Raw genomic sequence first — 20211 nt, 5'->3', positions numbered from 1 at the left:
TAGTACACTCCCTGGGGCAGCTTCATATAGTCAGTTGGAACACCAGAGGCATGCTTGATAAGATTAGACGCAGGGCCGTCCTTAGACAGGGTAAACATATCAGTGCCGATATCCTCTTGTTACAGGAGGCCCATATACTGGGCACTAAGGCCCCATGTCTGGTCCGCTATGGCTTCCTTCACTCCTTTCATACAGGGTTTACCAGGAGTTCCAGAGGCGTTTCTATTCTGATTCATCGATGAGTACCTTTTACATTGATAAAGAAATGGTCTGATACACATGGACGATATATCTTAGTACATGGATTAGTAGCGGGAGAGGAAGTAGTGCTTGGTAGCATATACGCCCCCCCCGCCCCTAGGTCAGGGCCTTGTCAATCACTTAGTGGGCATGTGCGGTGGTTTACCGGGAGGATTGTCGATAATCGGGGGAGATTGAAACGATGTCATGTCCCGAACTATAGATAGATGGCAGCAGGCGGGGGTGGTTTCAGGTTCCCCTGATACCAAACTAGATACTCTGGTAAACATGCTGGGTGGGCAGATACATTGTGGGTACATAACCCCACTGGGGCTAGTTATACCTACTTCTCCCATACCCACACCTCTTCTTCAAGATTAGACTATATATTTGTTCCTGGCACTATTATTTACAGGGTCCCGGCAGCAGCGATCCTGCCTCGGGGACTGTCAGACCATTCGCCGGTCTCCATCCAGCTTTTGATTGGCCCAGATCGACCTCCTTTTAGGTGGAGGGTCTCGGCATGGAATTTACACAACTCAACATATCACACAAAGCTCCATCATTCACTCACAGAATATTTTTCCAATAATGCGGGGTCAGTGACCTCGGTATGCACGCTCTGGGAGGCCATTAAACCCACATTATGAGGCGTAGATATTAGTTTCTGTTCGACAGCACGCAAACTCCGCAGACAATCGCGAATTTAATTAGAAGCACAAATTATGATGATGGAGCAGCAAACCATCGATGTAGACGGAATCGTAACTCGCCGACAGGTGCGCCTACTGCAGCAACAATATCACAGTATGTTGATAGACGAGGCACGATTAGCATGGCTGGCTACACAAAGTAGAAATTATCAATGGGGCGGCAAATCCGGGAGACTTTTCTATAAACTTTGTCAACAGGCACAAACACATGTTTCACTCTCAGGGATCCCAAGATTCTGCCAGGGCAGTGGTGACCGACCCAAAGGCACTTGTAGATAGCTTCGCTGGTTATTGCCGATCCCTTTATACAGCACAGGAAACCCTTGACGCCTCTGTCATCGATCAGTTCTTTATAGACCTTCCCCCACAGCTCTTTCTGACCAGGCTCAAGACTCACTCGAAGCCCCACTAACCTTAGAGGAACTCACCACGGCTGTGGTGGACCTGTACTGGGGGAAAGCATCAGGCCCAGATGGCTTTCCCTGTGATTCTTATAAAGCCTATGCATTACTATTAGGCCCTCACTGTCTCGTGGCCATATTGGAGGTGGCACAGACTGCACTTATGCCCCCTGACTGGAGGCATGCAGAAATATTCGTATTTTATAAACCAGGGCGCCCGCCAGAATTACATACTTCTTATAGACCAATATCTTTATTGAATATTGAGGCGAAACTCATAGCTAAGATGCTCGCTACTAGATTGTTGGTGCACCTCCCTGACCTTATTCATCCAGTCCAGGCCGGTTTCATGCCTCGACAGGCCACACGGCACAATATTTGTCGAGCCCATACTGTGATAGCTGCTGTGGACCGTCTTGGTCACCCAGCGGCTCTTTTGCTGGCGGATATTGATCGCGGATTTGACTCCGACTACATCAGTTGGACGTATCTTTTCATTCTCTTACAACACCTCAATTTTGGCCAAATTTCTATCTTATATTCGCATGATTTATAAAGGCTGAACTGCCTCTGTATGTGTATCCGGCAGAGTTTCTGCCCCATTTCCCATTACCCGCGGCACCCGCAAAGGTTGCCCATCAACTCTGCTCTTGTTTGCCTTAGCCATTGAGCCGTTGGCAGCCTGGGTGCGCATGGATGCCTTAATCAGAGGCTTAGAGTGGTCAGCGGAGGTCTCTGATATTATTGCACTTTATACGGATGATGTTCTCTTTTTCCTCTCGGATCCACAAAGATCGGGCACCCGCATTCTGCAGATCATGCGGATCTTTGGCGAAACCTCCGGATTATATATGCATGTCAATAAATCCATCTTGTGGCACCTACACCTATAGCTGGGCTTCTGATTTTTCCCAGACCCATGAGGGCATAAAATACCTGGGGGTCTTTGTGACTGACCAACAAGAAATATCCAGATCAAGAAATAAAGACACAGTTCTTGTAAGGGGATCTCCAGCCTCCCTGAATTTAATCCATTAGAGGGAAAGCTCCCCATGGGTGACCTGATAGACCATAAAATCTCTAAAATATATTAAACATTGGTCACCCAAAGTGCATCAACACTGACGTCCTTTAGGGAAGCCTGGCAAAAAGATCTTGGTACACTGGATAATGATGACTGGAGGGAGATCCTGGAGTTCCCCTGCGGGGCTGCTATCTCTTCGAGACTACAACTTATACAGTTGAAATATTTACACAGGATATATTTCACCCGATTGTGACTTTATAAAGCAGGCCTTATTCCTTCTCCGCAGTGTCTTTGCTGTAGCATGGAAGAAGCTACCTTCCTCCATACAGTATGGGCCTGCCCGGTTCTGGACAAATTTTGGAAGGGTATAAGCAGCTGTCTGGCTGAAGTGTTGGGATGGACCATACCAAGTACACCGGATATAGCGCTTTTACATATAGTGGAAGACATCGGGGTAAATAGATCTAAATGCCATTTGTTGTTTCTTGGCCTAACTATTGCCAAACGAGGTATTGCTTGATTATGGAAAGAGTCCACCCCACCCCCACTGCCTGCATAGAAGCGCGGATTGGATTTCTGAATGGGGCTGGAAGAGCCAGTCTTTAGAGCCCGTGGGTGCCCACACAAGCATATACGTATATGGCAACACTGGGCAAATTATATAGGAATCGTTTTGACACAGCCATCGCCACCTACATCCCCAGTGTTAAAGGTACTGCCTCACAACTAAAATCGGTGTCTGCATATTGCCATTATGTGTCAGCAGTGACTAGATTGGATAATTTGCCATTAGTACCCTGGTCATGTTACGAAGACAATTTTTCAACGCTTCACAACGCCGCAGTCTATTCATCATGCTTAATTTTGTTTTGTTTTTCTAATTATAGTTGGTTTTGCCTTTTATATCAATTGTATGGTCTAGCTCATGATGGTCAATGTCATTTCATACAATGTCTATTTACATCATTGTTGATGATTATCATGTGGACAAAGAAAATATCAATAACATTTGTTCTTAAAAAATCATACGTGAATATGTACAGAGCGCCTCTCGAATGCGGAACACAGTTTAATAATATTTAGGAATATAAACAGTCCTAGTGAGCTGACATGGCTTGGCCACCTTGTTCTTGGCAACAGGGGAGACCGCTGGTAGAGACTGTGCCCTGTGGGATAATTCCCGAAAGTCTCTGAGATGGACCTGCTGGGTTGGGGTAAGGGAAGGTGGGCAGGAAGACATTCAAAACCTAATTGGGGAGTTGGTGTGGGTAGGCGGGGGGCGATGGGAGTTGGATTACAGTTTTGAAGGGGGTAATGTTTGTGGGATGAGAGAGGGAGGGGGTGGTTCTTCACTGGGAGGCGAACAAGCAAGCTGGCTAGATTTATCACCATTGGGTTTGACACGACACCGCAGCACACCAAGTACACATGCATGCATACATGTCCTCCTCTTTCCCGCGCAATAAAACACACCTTATCACTTTGCGGCATGCTGATGTGGAACACCGGACACCATGGCTAAGATAACGTGTCTGACGTGAAACGTCTGGGGTCTGAATGACCGTTGGAAGTCCCGACTGGTGCATGTCTACCTGGCTAGGCAGGGGGTAAATGTGTGCTTCTTGCAAGAGGCGCACCTGACAGGAAACACGGAATCTCGGCTTCGCGCACAACTACTCATCTGTCTACTCTAACTACTGCAGGGGGTTGCTATTCTACTCAAGAGGGGCCTGCAATGGCGCACAACTCACACTCTCATAGATAAGGAGGGGAGATATGTAATTCTTGCTGGCACTCTGCACCAGCAGCCCATGACATGATGGTGGCCGTGTAGGGGCCTAATGGAGTTGACCCGGGTTTCTGAAGATCTGGAGGAAGGCGATGAGGTGTGGCCCAGGGGCAGTGGTGTGGGGTGGAGACTTTAATATGTCTTTAATATGTCACCTAGACAACTCGGGCGTCAGACGGCATAATTCACAGGCACTGACTGTGGACCACCTCCTACAGAATCTTTTGTACCATGCCCAGGTGAGATTGTGCTAACAATGCCACGGACAATCCAGCAAGTGTTCTCCTGGCGGCTTCCACCGCGCACCCTGCGGGATGGGGCGTTTTGAGAGGAGATACCCGCTGCTATTATGGACTATTTCGCAAACAATGCGGGATCAGTTGAGTCACCATCAATATTATGGGATGTTTTCAAGGTAGTGATACGTTGGACGTGTATTGCAAAGCAGGCTGGAGTGGTGAAGGCAATCAGGGGTACCTTGAGTAGATTGGAGGCAGAGATCGGCAGATGAGAACTGGCGCAGACTGCTGATCTGAGTCAGGCTACGCTGGCAGACATTAGAGCAAAGAAATCCGAAGACTTTGATGAAGCCAAGAGGGAGGTCAATTATTTGGGGAAAAAGGCACAGGCATGACGATACGGGGAAGGAGACTGACCTAGCAAGACCCTAGAGGTGCTGCTGCGCGAACCACACGCCTCAGCTTATGTGGTAGAATTGGAGGATAATAATGGGCAACTGGTTACCTCTCCAACTGTGATACCAGAAGTTATGTCCTCCTTTTATGCCAAGTTATACACCGCGGGCTCAAACGTGGGTCAAAAAGCCTTATCAGAATACTTTGACACTATTGAGCTGCTCTGGCTGGGATCGGAGCACAGGGAATTTCTAGATGCTCCGGTAATACAGGAAGAGATAGTCCAAGTCATCGCTAGACTACCGGCCGGAAGGGCTTCTGCCTCAGACTGCCTTACTCCCGCCTTTTGTAAGGAATATGCAGATGTGCTAATCCCGCATCTCATTGAGATGTATCATGAATTGCTGACAAGAGGGGTACTCCCCCCTTCCCTGCGGGAAGCTATGATTGTTACGATACTCAAGCCGGATAAGCCGCCTGTGCAGTCCGATTCCTATGGACCCCTATCTTTAACAAATATCGATGCTAAAATATACGCAAAGATTCTGGCGAACCGTCTGCTGCCACTTCTGCCCTTAATCATATGGGTCAGGCTTTGTGCCTGAGTACGGGACATCACTTAACCTACGCACTATCTTTGCAGTCATGCACCATCACCATCTCTCACTACCAACTATGGCGGCCTCTCTCGATGCCACAAAAGCATTTGTTACGTTGGAGTGGCCATTTGCTTTTGCATTAATGGCACAACTGGGGTTCAGTGCCAACTACAGAGAAAAGCCCAACTCCTCTATACCCAACCTACGGATTGGGTACGGTTAAAAAGAATACTTTCGGAACCATTTGGCATTACTCGTGGTACTAGAAAGGGATATCCCTTGTCTCCCCTGCTTTTTGTAATGGCCATGGAGCCTCTGGCTGTGAGGTTGCAACAGCACCATGCAGAGCATGGCATTAGATTCACTACCCAGGGATTATTAGTGTCAATGTACGCGAACGATATCACCCTGTATATCTGTGAGCCCAGCACCAACCTGGAACCCTTGAGGCGCAAGGTTATAATATGGGGGACATTCAGATCAACTGGGGAAAGTTATCACTGTTCCCACTCATGGCTGCCACTGTACCATGCCAAATTGAATATCCCTATCGATGGGCCATAAAACCAGTCAAATATTTGGGTATTGGGTTAAGCAGTGATGTGAATGAGATATGGAGGGCTTATTATGGACAGGCGATGGGTTGGCTGGAGTTGCGCATTCCAGTCTGGACCAAGCTACCTCTGTCCCTCGTTCGTCGCATCGCAATAGCAAAGATGATTGTACTTCCTAAATTCTTATATCTATTTGCCAACATAACAATGCCCCTTACGACGCGGTTTTTCAAGAGGCTACGGTCTAATTCTATTGCACTCACCTGGGCTGGGCGACAGCCCGGAGTGAGCTACGAATTGCTGACGCAGCCACCGGCGGGTGGCGGTGTGAGGTGCCAGATTTGCAGCTGTATGCCCTCTGCGCGCAGGCGTGCTTCCTACACCACTGGCTATATCCCGCTCCATTTCAGTCGCATGAGGCTATCGAGCGGGACTGGGCGTCCCGGTGGCTATTGACAACGGCTTTGTTCCAACAATACAAGGCACCCAAAGATGAAATAGATCCAGTGGAGTGCATGAAATGGGCGTGGGTTGGTCTCCGTCGTAAGGCTGGGATCACAATATTACATGCCTCCTCAGCCCCACTGGCGGATAACCCACTATTTCCCCTTCTACAGGACAGAGCTAATAGAGCTGCTGAACTGGGAATAATAATACTTGCCGACCTATTTCCAGAGGATGGATTTATGGCATCTCTGACTGACCTTTCAGTGCGAGGGTCTAATGCGCTGGACATGCTACTATACTATTAATTTAGAGCGAACTGCCATGCGTTATATGATGCCTTCCCAGACCACCCCTAATCTCACGGCACTAGAACACATGTACAACCCCCCTCCCAGAAGCTTGTTACCAGACATTATTTGCTTACAATGAAGGCCTCTCAACTGGACACCTCTGGAGCAAAGAAGGCGTGGGAGCGGGAGCTAGGATGTGAGATCCCGACAGACAGTTGAGAATACTGCAGTGGGCAGACAGAGCGCTTATCCCCGAATGACAGGCTACGATTTATTCATATTAATTACATCCACAAAATGTACCGCACACCTTTACAATTGCATAGAATGTGGCTGGGGAGGCTTCGAGCTGCAGCTCCTGCTGGCAGACGAGGCCCAGTTTCCCCACATGGCCTGGGGATGCCGTGGGGTGGCGCGCTATTGGGAGACGGTGTGTACCACAATTAGCTGAAGTATTAGGAGCCACTTGCCGCTAGACCCTGTGATGTGTCTCCTGGGCTATGTTAGAGAGACATCTAGCTGCAATTTTGATGTTATTACCAAAGCACACAGTTGTGATACATTGGGGCCGAAGGCCAACACCCACTCACACTGCGTGGCTATTGGACGCTGCCCGCTGTCAGGAACAACTCAGCACATATTGGAAGCTTATGCCGGCGAGACACAGACCTAAAGACATCTGGGAACCTCTTACCATATACCTAAGAAACAGAGATGAGGAGGGGACAGATGGTCTGGGACAGATGAAACAGGATGGGACCAGGAGGGGGGCGGGTGGAGGGATGGGGGGCGCTGCTGACTAGCAGAACTACGCAGGGATGTTACTGGAGGGATTAATCATACAGGTCTTGTCTCTTACGGTGTGATGCTGTTATGACGAACTGTAATTAATAATAATAATAATAAGGCATTTATTAAGCGCACAGCTACCCCAACGGGGTGTCCCGGCGCTATAGTAGACAGAAAGCGAGGCAGAAGCCGGTGCAACAACTAGTCATGTCAGCTAAATAGCCAGGTTTTGAGGGATTTGCGAAACTCACTTTCTGACTGAATCAAGCGTAAATGAAGGGGTAGTTTGTTCCAGCATTGGGTGGTTCCTACCTCAAAGGTTTTACCTCCTGATCTGGCTTTTGAGAACCAAGGGGTGGCAAGCAGGAGTTTATTATTGGACCGTAGAGGTCTAGATTGACAATAAGGACAGAGTCTCCTCCTAAGGTAGTCCGGCCCTCGTCCTTTGCCTGCCCGAAAAGCGAATGTCAGAGCCTTGAATTCTATTCGCTTTGCAATGGGTAGCCAGTGTAGTAGTCGTAGATACGGGAAGATATGGTGTCGTAGTGGGACACCGCAGACTAAGCGGGCCGCAGCGTTTTGTACGGTCTGAAGTCTGCGGAGCAAGCCTAATGAAAGACCCATGTATAAGCCGTTCGCGTAATCTAGATGAGAAGTTATCAGCGCGTGGACCACAGTTTTTCGGGTTGTGTTGGGCAGATAGTTAAGAAATTTCCTGATGATTTTAATTTTGTCAAAGCAGGCGGCAGCCACCGTTTGAACCTGCGTGGCAAGGGACAGATGTTTGTCCCATCTGACACCCAGATTCCTAACCCAGTCCTTGGGTACCAGAGCGATGCCTAGTTCCTCCGGCCACCACAAGTTAGAAGAAAGAGGAGAGGGTTGGTTGAAAAATAAGATCTCGGTCTTATCTGCATTGAGTTTCAAGAAATTGCGGTCCATCCAGGCCGCAATATTCTTGAGACACTCATTTAGTGGATCAAAAGTGGCGGCAGACACAGCTTTAAAGGTAAACAGAAGCTGGGTATCATCAGCATATGATATAATTTTGATCCCAGATGTAGAGAATTCTGCCAACGGGGTTAAATAAACATTAAAAAGCAGCGGGCTCAGGGCAGAGCCCAGCGGCACGGATGGGTCCGGACCTGTTGTTTGCGGTCAGATAAAAAGGACGATATCCAGTTCAGCACTGTACCCTGCACGCCAATGGTCTTAAGATGATTTAAATGGGATGGGCGACTGTGTCAAATGCTGCAGACAAATCTAACAGCACTAATACCGCCTTAGAACATCCATCGACCGCCCAGCGTATAGAGTCTGCCAATTCAATTAGGGCTGATTCCGTACTATAACCGGGACGAAAGCCGGATTGAGAATCGTGGAGGAGGCTGTTATTCTATGAAACCGGCCAGTTGCTGATAGACCAATTTCTCTAAGATCTTTGCAGGAGCGGGTAAAAGAGAGATAGGTCTATAATTGGAAGGGGATTCTGGGTCTGCATTGGCTTTTTTTAGAATGGGCAAAAGAAAGGCGTGTTTCCACGCAGCCGGGTAACGGCCCAGTCTAAACGAAAGGTTCCAGATGGAATTTAAATGGGGATTAAGGAAATCAGCAAGGGTGTTGTATTGTTTGGCTGGCCAAGGGTCACTTGGGGAACCGGATTTACACTTCTGCAATTCAAGGAGTGAGGCTTCCTCCGGGATTTCAGCAAACTCTGAGAGCACAGTGCTAGGGGCCAGCTTCAAATAGTGGTCCTCTGAGGTCAGGGATACTTCATGAGACTCAGGGAAGGAAGCGTAGATAGATGCAATTTTGTCCTCAAAGAACTCAGAGAGTTTATTGCATAGGATCTGTGAGGGCAGGTGGGTATGAGTAAGTGCGAGTGGGTCGGTGAAGGACTTAACAATTTTGAAAATCTCCCTAGAAGAGTTTTTAGCATTGTCAATTCTGTCGGCTAGAAAATCTCTTTTATTTTCAATAAGGAGTCTGCGGTATTCTTTGAGAGCTGAACGATAGTCTAGCTTGCTTTCCACAGAATAGGTAAGTCTCCAGCTATGTTCGAGTTTTTTACATTCTGACTTTTTTAGTCTAAGCTCCTCCGAATACCAAGGAGCCGAAGGGGATGATCTATGAGACTTTACTGCTTTCAATGGAGCCAGAGAATCAAGTGCGCCGCCTTTCCAACTATTCAAGTTAGAGATGCCGACCTTATGATCGTTGGAGGGAGTGGGCATGGAGTCCTTCAGATGTTGCGTTAGAGACTCTGCAGTGACTTTCTTCCAATTCCTACTAAACTCTTTAGGGATGGAAGTGGCTTTCTCTGAACTAATCAGCTGGAGTTGAAAAGGGATCAAGAAGTGATCTGACCATATCACTGGAAGTGGGGCAAGGACTGTAATATCGGGAAGATTAGAACATATCAGGTCCAGAGTGTGGCCTGCCTTGTGAGTCGGATGGATAACATATTGTGTTAGGTTACAGCCAGCTAATGTGGAAATAAAGTTCGAACTGTGCGGGCAGGAGATATCGTCTACATGTAGATTCAAATCACCTAACATTGTAAAATTAGAGTAACGTATGCTAGCTTGGTAAATGAAGTCAGCAAGAGTGGAAATGTGGCTAAGACTAGAGTTCGGAGATCTATAGAGCAGTAGACCAGAGCAGGAGGAAGACGCAGAGAGCCTGATACAAAAGGACAGACCCTCTATGGAATCCACCTGCACAAAGTTGGAAACTGCGAGCTCCCAACGCGTATTATAAATGATAGCTACTCCACCTCCCAGTTTACCCTTCTGCCTATTAGCACATACTATGCCATAGTTTTCCGGGATAGCTAAGGTCAAAACGGGATTAGTGTCATCTCGAAGCCAGGTCTCAGTCAAAAACAGAAGATCCCAGTTATAGTCTGCGATGGACTGAAAAATATCTAAGGCATGTTTGGGCAATGATCTGCAATTTATCAGCCCAGCTTTTAATCTAACTGTCAAAGGTGATGGAGTGGGTTTTAGAATACAGTTTGTAGTACATCTGGTGAGACTAGCCGTGTTTAGGGAAAACTCACAGTGCAGGCATGAGTAATCAACCTTGGGTTCTCCCAGTGTCAAAACGGAAGGGTGCGGACAGGGTGGGGGCCTGAGAGAGATCAGATCTGCACAGCTATATGTTAGGCTACGGGAGATGATGAAACGGGCAGAGTCTCTGGCCCTGGCCGCAGTCTGGCCGCGGACGGGCGCGGTCGGGCTTGCCTTAGGCGCGCCTTTGGCGCCAGGTTCTCAATTAGCCATGTAAACTCTTTGTTGATTAATAAAGTTTTGAAAAAGGAAAAAAAAAGAATGTTAAGACCAGATTAAGGTCTTACTGAGGCATGATAAATGGCGAAGGAGGAAAAAAGGTGAACAAGACCATTAAGAAAACTATGTACAATAGGGGACTTGAACATTGAGGGTTGGTCAGGCAGCCACGAGAAGGCAGAGACCAGAGTCCTCTGATCTCCACCACTCCCAGATGGCTGCCCCATCCCAGGAGTGATGCATCTTTCAATACTGTAAGATCTGATTGGGCAAGGGAGTGGGGTTTGCCTCTGACCCAATCGTAGTTTCAATTCCCTCAGAGATCTAGACCATGTCGGAGAGATTCCCCTGATGTTGCACCTACTGGAATTTCAGGTCCCATTGCAGAGCCAACATAAGCCAACGGGCATGTGTCATCAGCAGGATGCAGGAGGACATGAAGCCCATCAGGCTCGGAGTCTGTCTCAACGAAACTCAGAATAGAGGCTGAAACATCGGTATCATAGCCTAAATATTCTGGACTTGTCGCTCGGAAGGATAAAGCCCGAACTCCATATTGTCCAGAACCGCTTCTATGAAAGGGAGCATCTGAGAGGAAATTAGATGTGATTTTGGCATATTAACAGTGAGCCCCAGTGAGTGCAGGAGGTTCACCTTAGCCTGGATGTGGGAGATAAAAGCCTGGAGCCAGCCCACCTTCAACAGACAGTCGCCAATATAGGGGAATACTGCACCCCTTGGTGAACACTCGAGGGGAGGTGGTAAGGCCAAAAAGGATCATGTTGAACTGAAAATGCCCGTGGCCCACAGTAAACCAAAGATAGCACCGGTGTGCAGGCAGAACAGGAATGTGGAAGTAGGAGTCCTGCAAGGCCAACACTACTATCCAGTCTCCTGGGCCCAGGGCACTCAAGACCTGAGCCAACATAAGCATTTTGAATTTCCCCTTCTTGAGGAAGAAATTAAGGGCTCAGAGATATAGAATAGGGCGAAGGCCTTTGTCCTTTTTGAGGGCCAGAAAGTAGCAGGAATAGCAACCACAGTCTACTTTTGGCACCAGAACCCTCCTTATGGCTAGCTTGGCTAAGAGATCCGCAACTTGGCATGGAGGGCAGGGTAGTCTCAAATGGGAGGGAGTAGCCCCTTCAGACAATCTGGGAAAACCCACCTGTCCGATGTTATGGACAGCCAGTGGGACAGATGATGGTGAATCTTGTCGCCAATTAGATACTTGTAGTGGTAAAGGGGCAGATTAGAAAGGTTTGGTGGTTGCAGCTGCCGGAGGGATGGTGGAATGATCAGACCGCTGGCTGCCTCACCTACGAGGTCTGTGGTTATCGCACCCTCCGCTACGCAGAGTCAGGGGAGCAAGTGTGGCCCGGTGGCTGGGAGGAAAGTTACGGGGATGGTAGCCCCTTCCTTAGTCATGAAAGGAGCGAATGGCAGCTTGGTGGTGATGTGGGGCAACAGAGAGGCCCAGGACTTAGCCATAGTCCGAGAGTCCTTAAATCGCCAAATCTGCCTTGTCTTCAAAAAAGACAGGTGCAATCGAAGGGCATGTCGAGAAGGGAAGGCTGGACATCCCCCAAAAAGCCAGTCATCCTCAATCTGGTGTGGCGCCTCAGGGCCTTAGTCAATGAAACCGCTTTGCCCAGTCAGTCGGTTATGTCGAGTCTACATTGTATTGTGAACTTTGCTACATCCCTCCCTTCTGCAACAGCCTGAGAGAGCACAGCCCACGCCTCCCGCGGGACCTCTGTCAGCACTTGCGCAACTGTGTCCCACTAAGAGTGGGAGTAACGGCACAAAAGGCATGCAGTGTTCACAGACCTCAATGCTAGGCTGGCGGAAGAAAATATTTTCTTCCCCAAGGAGTCCAGCCTTTTGGATTCCCTGTCTGGGAGAGCGGTAGGGAACGTGCCTTGGGATGTCGAGGCTTGGACTACCAAGCTCTCCAGGGTGGGGTGTTGGGTGAGGAACTTTGGTTCGCTTGGGGCGGACGGTAGCGGCACGCGATCGTCTTATTCACAGGAGCCCCTGTGTTGGGTTTGGACCAAGTCCTTAAAAGGATATCAGTAAGGGCGCAATTGAATGGGAGTAAGGGTTCAGACAAGGAAACTACCAGTTATAACACCTCTGTCAAGATGTTAGTCTTGACTGCCATCGAGGGCTAATGAAGGACAAGGACCTCAGCAGCTCTCCGCACCACGATTTCATACGAGGTTCCCTCCTCCGTATCCATGGTAGGGGGATACCACAGACCAGTATCTAGAGAAGTATCCAGTCTACAGGCTTCATCTAGTTCCTCACACCAGTCCATATTGGGGTCTTCTTCACAGGCCTGGTATTCTGTAGGGTCCAGCGACCTCTCCCATTCTTCGCCGAGGTCTCGCCCAAGGGGATAGGGCTCTGGCTCCAATCTAGGAGGCAAAGCCCCTGCTGGCGTCGGAGATATGCGACACCCATTTGGCTCAAAGTCGGAATTACAATGAAGATAGTGTTGGCGGTGGGCGCCGCAGGTGCAGGGAGTGTTGACATCGGGGCTGGCGCCAGGGAAGGGCGAGGTGTTATGGCCGGTGCCAGTCCGGATGCAGGAATGGATCCCTGCGGAGCCGCCGGTGCCGAACCAGAATGGGTCTCCTCTGACCCAGCGGGACCCAAAGGCGCGTCGGAGGAGTCGGGGTGCCTAAAGTTGAGGCGCTTGGCCTCATAGAATTCTTTCAGTTGGACAGGGGTCGCTTCAGCTCCTGGAAAGCAAGGGAAGTGCGGAGTCGTCCCAGGCGCACGCTCCGAGGAACCAGGTTTTGAATCCCGATGCTCCCTTGTCGAGTTGGCTGACGGACAAGAAGTCGAAGACTGCTTTGACTTCTTGGTATTTTTCTTGTGCCTGGACTTACCAAAGTGTCCCGAGGACTTGGTGTGAGAATGCTCTAGGCGTAATTCCACAGGAGCAGAATGAAGTCCTTTCCTAATGCCCCACCCAAACCCTCTCCATCAACAAAGATTAATTAATTGCCTGACAGAGTGCTCCAAGGGGTAGAAAGGGGATGGGGATAAGAAGAGACTGCCTAATCTTCTTGGGTTCTCGTCTCACTTCTCTGGTGTGCTGTCACCTCCCAGTTTGTGATAACTCTGGTCTAATGCTCTTTTAGAACTTCAGGACAACTGAGAAAACATAATAAAATAATTTACATAAAAAAATAAACTTTTCTTGTGCTATAGTAAATGTGTATATTTTATGTTCAACAAGTTATTATATACCCATAAAGATTAGAACGTTACGTCCCTTCTGATGATATAGGGCTGGTTTTTATATATGTATTCTGTATACTTCTTATGTTCACTCAAGAGAACTAATTAACCTGCTTTCTTTCTTTTCTCTTAGGTCAAATGGTAGTTCACCACGAGAGTTGAGCTTGTTTTACGTTTCTTTAAGGTGAGTGTAATAATCAAGTTCAAAGATTAAAAAATGAATTTGTGACTTTGACTGCCTTTTACAATAACAATAGTCAACTCAGTAAGTATTCATACATCAAGTTCGTTCTTATTCATTGTACTTAGCTTAATGTTCCGGAGGAAGCGGCTGATCTCAAACTTGAACAGCTGCAGGAGAGACACTCGTAACTCCTCAGTTCCGACACGAAAAGGGAACACTGCTTCCTGATCCGGACAGACGCTGGAACACTACTCGCCTCAGAGCAAGCGCGTCAAACACTGGTTACTTGTTCAAGATGACGCACTAAAAACAGCTTCTTCTTCCTAATAGTTGTCAAACTTGAACATTGATTGCTTCTAACTAAGGAAACTGAACTGAAGGAAGAGAAAGAAGACAGAGAGACGGATGGGATACTCTGAATTCAAACATGGAGGGGACTCAAAAAATGAAAACTAGTCTCCAGACTGGCTATTATCTACCTTACTACTCATGAAGTAACTAAGACGATGGAGGCAGTCCAACATGGTGGAGCTCCCGTAGCTCAGCAGAAAAACGTTAATTATCCTGCCACATCGGCACTTTAAATTACACCTCTGTCACATGCGACTATTGCTCATTCTCTACTGATCCCGGTAATTGTTCCAAAATCGCACCTAGTACGAGCGGAGTGGTGCAGTGCGGCAATATCACTGCGGCCCTGAGATCCCCAGCCTTGGCTGAGAGGTGGCGCCTGGACCAGGACGGCAGACACTGATGCGCCGAAGACCCAGCGTGCTGGGGAGCCGTGGTGCTGATGTGCTGCACTCGTGGGATGTGGTGATCGATGGTCGAGACACCAGGGTCACCTCAACCGCGCCTGCAGAAATAGACAACGGGCAATCGGCGGCTGTGTCGAGCCGCAGAGCGAGCACCCTGGGCCTGAACGGATAGATGAGGCCGGAGGTGAGGCCTACATTTCAGTGGTACAACCGGGACCCCAGATTGTACTTGTGGCAGTGGATTGGGCGGCAGGCGGCCGCTGCAGATAATATTACCCCTTGTCTCTGCATTGGCGGTGTTATCGGACCGCGAGGCGTAACACGCATCGGTGCGGGGAACCGAGATGCATTCCAGGCCGCGGCCGACAGAGCTAATCGGGTAGGGGCGGCTGCTGGGACAACACAACCGCTGCCACAGAAAGCATTGCCCCATGCCTATATATTGGCGGTCGCAACGGTTTGCTGCAGAGATTCTGCACATATACAGAACTATGCGCAGGAAACCAGGACCTTGGTAGATAGAGGTGTACCAACCTATCACCTCAGTGCCCAAAATCCCAAAAACCAACTAGCAATAGTATCTCATTCGTTCTCCGACTAACAGCGAAGCAATCAATGATTAGACAACCCAAACACTCCCGACTCTCTCAGGAATCGAGGGAGCAAGACAACTCAGTCACTCACTCATACTTGTCCACAATAAGAGTATTCAGAGTCATGGTATAGTTTAAAATGTTTATTTTAACTAACATGTTCTATGGTACAGTACACGTGCCATTACTAGCAGCAAAATGCATAAACACAATATCGTCAGCATTCTCCCAATTACATAGAATACAAATGGGGATATCATTTTATAAAGACAGTGGAAAAAGGCTACAGTGCCTAAACACCCTCCCCGTGATAAGATATAGTTTATTATAAAAAAGAAGACCTTTGGACTTTGCCAGTAGACCCCATACCTCAAGGCCTAGGTGAAAGGTTTACATCTCAGGACAAGCACAGCTCTTCTTTCTGGAAAGGTCTTGCTCCAAGTGTGTGAACAACAAGCTTCGCTGCAATATTAAAGTATACAACTTTCAGTAGTGCAGCTGTGTGTCAAGTTATGTCTAGGTGCGAGGGACTGACCAGAACAGAATAACAAGGGGCCTTGTTTATCGACCTTGTACATCGTGTGCACACTAAACCTCAGAGTACAGCAGAGACCGCTCCCATGTGAAAAGGGCACAAACAAAGTCTTGCAAAATAAACGCATGTAGTGTTGTGCGCAAAAGCAGCCTCATGGCAACGAAGCTCATGCTAACTTAGCAATGTCGACAATGAACCCACCATTCATTCTACACCCACCCACTGGTAAGTCCATAGTATGTAGACATAGGACGAAAAAAGAGTTCAAAAGTGCCAGCAGAGTTCAAAAGTGCTTCCATTGGTTAAAATGGAAGGAAGAGAGAAAAGGAAAAAAAAAAAACATTTAGGGAATATTTTTTAAAGAAATACATCCGAAATGTAAGAACCAGCGAGATGCCTGTGGTGCATTAGCAAAGTTAATCCATCAGAGTGTATGAGCAAAAGAATGGAACACCCTCCAAAAGTTCATCATTGTCGTTGGTAGAAAAAAGGGATGCCATCCAATTCAGCAAGCTGAATGAACAAGCATGTTCCTCACAGTCGGGAGCCTCCATGAGCATCGCCGGATAACTTGCGTGATATTCAATGTAACTTTGAGGTAGGAGATTCTGTGCAGCCTCACAGATATCCCATTGAGCCAAGACTCCAAGTGCAGCCGCACGCAACATAAGGCCAATCGCAGGACAGTCCTTCCTGTTCATGGGTCATTATGGGACCCATCAACTGGTCGAAATCTGGGTCTGAACCTGACGTATAGGAGAGGCATAAATCCAACGCCCATGTAAACGGACATCGTAAACATGAAAAGACGGGTTGCACGCAAGTGAAGTACGCAAAGCGTAAGGACAACCCATTAGTCACTCTGAGTGTTGCTAGTGGTAGTGTACCGAAGCATCCATGCATACGGTCATGGAGCAACTGCAGCCGGCCCGGTTTGTGCAGCACTACAAGAGGAGCAGCCATTGCGCAGCAGCCACAATAGAAGCAGGATTCCGGCAGCTAACACCAGTAATAAAGGGAATCCACCAAAGATGCTGGAATAGAATGAATGAATGCAGGTATAACACCAAATATGGTCTGAAAAGAAGTCACAAGGCCAGAGCCGGCAGCTGTAAAAAAATGTGCAAGACCGTGAGTATCAGACGCATTAAAAATGCAGTGTATAAGCACCACAAAATGTAGTGAGAGGTTAGAGTTCAGAAGGGTCTGAATTTCGCTAGCAGTGCTAGCCACCTGCAAATTGAAGGTCTCTCGAACTGAAGTAAGGTGGACTTCTTGTTGGAATAAAAGCGATTTTAGTCTGCTCAACTGAAATCTGTTTTCAAAGTTGGTATGGAAGGCCAAATTGAGCTATCGAGCTTCCCACACGGGGGAGGAAAAAGCACATTTTTACAACAAATCATGCGCTGTGAAACCGTTACAATATTCGGTATTCCAGCCAGCAAACCACAGCATTCTTGGTTATTTAAAATAAGATAACTACAGTTAGTAAGCAGAGTGAATGTGGGAGTTATTGCGGGAACTGGATTACCTTTTAAAACACAAGCAAGGTTCGGAGCTGTCACATTACAAGCCCCATGTAACTTTATGTTTTTACAAACAAAGGAAAGACCTACCGTAGAATCACAGTCCTACCCCGTAAGGTATACCTTCTTCTGTTCCCATAAACATCTGTGTGTGAAAGGCAAAGACCACAATTCATGCAGAAAAGCTCTACTCAGGGGTTCAACGCAGCCTAGCGGATAATGTTTCATACAAGAGCTGAATTGAAACAATGAGAAAGGTAAAAATATATCTCCATGAAGTAACCAAACTGCAGAGTCAATCGCCGCCACAGAGAAGGGCAAATGGTCTACTTTTTCTATGTGTAGAAGAGTGTAGGTTGCATCTTTCATGGACATTAACTGCTGTTTGTCGGTTAAATTAAATGGCAAAAACAAAGCAGACGCATTTAAATAATCCTATGCTACTTTTTCCTATTTTTAGAGTTTGTAAAGTCCATGCGAATTGCATCACAGAACGCAATTAATTTTGACCATGATATAACGAAGACACATCTTCTTGTACAATATCAATAACAGAAGAAATAATAGTATCCAATATGTAAATGCGGGAAGACAGTGTGTTAATACTATTGTCAACAACAGTAAGAACCTTTTCTAAGTTTGCTCGGTCAATTTCCCGCAGACGTGACGCTGCTTCAATCTGTGAAAGTTTCCATATTTCATTGTAAGCTGCCTAAATGAATCTCTATGTTCTAGGAACCCTGGGTCCCAAAACAAAGTCGGCTAAATTGATGTCACTGGACAAAAGCGATAAGTGCTGCTTAACAGACGATAGCGTAGAGTGCTGCAACCACTGTTAACATAATTTTCCAACCAAATAGGTTGTTACCGAATGTGTATCTGGAAATCTTGGGTCGGGTCTATCTTGCATATAACCCAAAGTAGTGTTATAAAAACGGAGTTGGCAGGCATTTGAATCTGTCTACCATACCAGCCAACCTGAAGGATCCGCTTCAGAGACATTAAACGTGTTATTTTAAAAATAAATCTTGTGAGACCTCGATGGTATAATTCGTGTATGAGCGCCAATTATTATATTCAGCTAAACAGGGAATGGTAGGGGCGTTCAACTTCTTTGCAGTTGCCAAACCAAAGCAAGTTGTTTGGTACACTGTATCATTTAAAACCAAAATTTGTACTGGGGTGAGGCAGGCACGATGTAAGGATTCAGTGTCTTGCACCTGCCAGTTCTTAGAACCCCAGATTGATTTCAAATGAATGGTAGCCTTCCAGTGATCATAACCCCTTACTAACAGATCATGTCTGAAAGATTTAGAATACATTAATTTTGTATGGGTCAACATGAATTTAGGAGTTGAAGAAATATTGACCTATCAAAATCTGTAAAGTATGCAAATTTATTTCTAAGAGTCTTCGAACTCCCCTTTATCGGTGTAGGGCAATGTTCCCACTGTGTGTAATTAAAAACAGGCCGTAACGTATTAGTGTTATGTAGGAAATGATGCCCATAATGTTGATAACAGAACAAATCGGCATCATTTAAAGATAAATCTTCAGCATTAAGAGCAGCATAATACTACAAATCTGAAAACAATGATTGCATTAAATGTACATCCCAATCATCTGAACGTATATCCTGTGTTACCACATCACCCATGGAGACACGAAATACATATGGCACGTTGATGATTTCCGTCGGATCATGGACCTGAAAATCCACTTTATCCCAAACGATGCCATCTGCAACTGGAAATGCTGAAGTGTTAAAAAAAGAGTCTGGTCACGTTTCATGGTGTGGGAAGATGAGTGGGGAGCCAAAATACCATCAACAATGCTCACAGCAGAGCGTTCGGGTAAGTAGTGGCCATTGATGAGTAGGAAAAACACTGTTACAAAACCAATTGACAAAGAGAGAAAAATCAGGATGTGTACCAACCAGATGTATGTCCAAGGAGGGGCTAAGTAAGTCTGTTTCAACCAGGACACAAAAATAGTCAATTTGGTAGGGCCAATTGAGGTGGTGGAGGACGAGTCATAAGAAAAGCTGCCATGGTCTAAAGGACTTTCGGGCAATCCATGCAAAGACTCTCCTGTGGGGTAGGCATGTTCAACTTCCTCGTTGCAGGAGGAAGCAGGAAGGACAGGCAAATGGTCAACAATAGAGTCCATCTCAATGACAGTGTCGTGTGGTGAGTTGAGAGATGCGCCAACCCCAGGATTTCTAGAAATTGTGGGGCACGAAACAGTTGGCGTTACACTATTCAGAATCGGCCAGACTTTGTAACTTGACATTGTGTACTGAGATGTATCGGTTTTCTTTGCGACCAGGAATCGGTGGTAAAATGACTGTACAAGTAGCCTTTAAGCTAAGGACTGGAACCAGTGCACGATAAGAAGGACCAAATTATTTTTTGTTCTCTAACTTCTCCCGGACCAGGTCACCAATTTTTGGAATCAGCAGTGCAGTATCAGTGGCAGAGGGCAAATGTTCAATTGCAAGGCTGTCATTGGTCTCTTGTAGGTCCTGTAACATAGTAGAATGATTATCTACGTCAAAGGTTGCGGTAGCGGCCGCAACGTCTAGACCAT

At 47.1% G+C, this 20211-nt stretch overlaps 1 long non-coding RNA gene across 2 annotated transcripts in view; it reads left to right on the top strand.

The window, feature by feature from the left end:
• The window catches only part of LOC146860123 (uncharacterized), a 574096-nt gene that overhangs the window by 407064 nt on the left and 146821 nt on the right, over positions 1 to 20211 (top strand). For both annotated transcript variants that reach the window (XR_014978794.1, XR_014978795.1), the window contains exon 3: positions 14160 to 14210. This is a non-coding gene — a long non-coding RNA (uncharacterized LOC146860123). The remainder of the gene's footprint in view (positions 1 to 14159; positions 14211 to 20211) is intronic.

The sequence above is a fragment of the Triturus cristatus genome, chromosome 3_1, assembly GCF_964204655.1.
Source record: "Triturus cristatus chromosome 3_1, aTriCri1.1, whole genome shotgun sequence".
Taxonomy (NCBI): Eukaryota; Metazoa; Chordata; class Amphibia; order Caudata; family Salamandridae; genus Triturus; species Triturus cristatus.
The sequence above is the reverse complement of the archived record's forward strand: the minus strand, read 5'-3'. Positions and strand labels throughout refer to the sequence as shown.